Consider the following 1,520-nt stretch of genomic DNA (forward strand, 5'->3'; position numbering starts at 1 on the left):
GGGCAGCGTCAATGCGATAAGAGAATTCCTCCCAGACGCGTATCAGTATATCAAAAGCAAGTTTATTATGGATCTAAAGAATAAATTTGCTTTGCTTGAGGCGATTCCAGAAGATATTGACATAGAAGGGAAATGGAATACTTCGGTAAAGCATTCAACCAGACAAACAAAAAAGCACTCAGTGGGTCGTGATATGCTAATACACATCTGGGAGGAATTCTCTTATCACATTGATGTTGCCCGTGCTGCAGGTGGTGGCCACATTGAACACCTGTAAGACATAAAATAAAAGTTGATTATGAGTAAACACTCGTGACTTAACTGGAGTTTTCTATTACTTTTCCTTATTAAAATATTGAGTATTGAAATCGGTTCATTCTTTTTGAATAATTCTGTATATGGAAGAATTTCTTTATATTTCATACAAGCCGCAGAGCTCTGGCTAAGGGCACAGCTGTGCCTGTAGAATTTATTCTGGAAAGTTAAGGATTTCCAGAAACTCAACCCAACCAAAGGCGTTTGGAAGAGGTCCATAATTCCCAGGAAGAGACAACTGGGCACACTCAAAGCATCCTTAAAATATCTCCACTCATTCCTGTAATAAAAGTCTATAAACTGAAAAATTTGGAATTCCACTAGTTGCAAAGAATGACAATAGAGGGCAGTGAGCGCCTGGAAATAGTTCCCGTTCAAGCTCAGATGATTTATAAGCGAAGCAAAAGGTTGCAGGTTTCAAGGAAAGCTGTAATCCCTTAACCTAATTCCAGTATTTGACTGGGATTCTATTTCATCGACCATTGAAAAATAAAATGCGAAAGCGACTTCAAAAGGATTTGAATTCAGCGTGTAATGGAACGAAACTAAATACCGGAAAAACTATAACAATCCTATATTCTTTGAACGAATATGCAGTTGACCGTCTGAGAGGAGTTTTTCATTTCACGTAACTAATCTATACGATGCATGCATACAATTAATATATGTATTCGTCTACACTAGTCAACGGTTATAGCCAGATATTTGCATACATCATGTGAAGAGCTTTTTAACATTACAATAACACTTGAGATTATAAAAAAGAAACATGCATACAATTATATCTATTGCAATGTTCGAGATATTTGATATTCTAACGACTAAAGTTACTTCATACATAACATCACGTGTTTCTGGCTTCTACGAAAGAAAAGAAAAATAAAGCGAAATCAAATAATAAAATGATATACATGAATATGCATGTAATTTTTACAAGTCATTATCATTTTCATTTCGACAAGACGATGTGACGAGGATGGTCGTGTATCAGGCTATATTTCTTATGTTTTATTTTAGTGCTCTTCATCAGGAGTTCAAATCTAACTTCATTCAATATTACTTTTCATTTGATCGGGTTTCACTTCGTAACTTTTTGATGTTGTTGATGTTACTGAATACGTTTATTCTCAAGTGGAGCCTAGTCTGAGCAAACTGTAATCAATGTCGATCCGACCGTCACTATCTCTCCTATCTAGAGATATCTA

Source organism: Octopus bimaculoides, chromosome 9 (assembly GCF_046866305.1).
Source record: "Octopus bimaculoides isolate indiv1 chromosome 9, ASM4686630v1, whole genome shotgun sequence".
NCBI classification, from domain to species: Eukaryota; Metazoa; Mollusca; class Cephalopoda; order Octopoda; family Octopodidae; genus Octopus; species Octopus bimaculoides.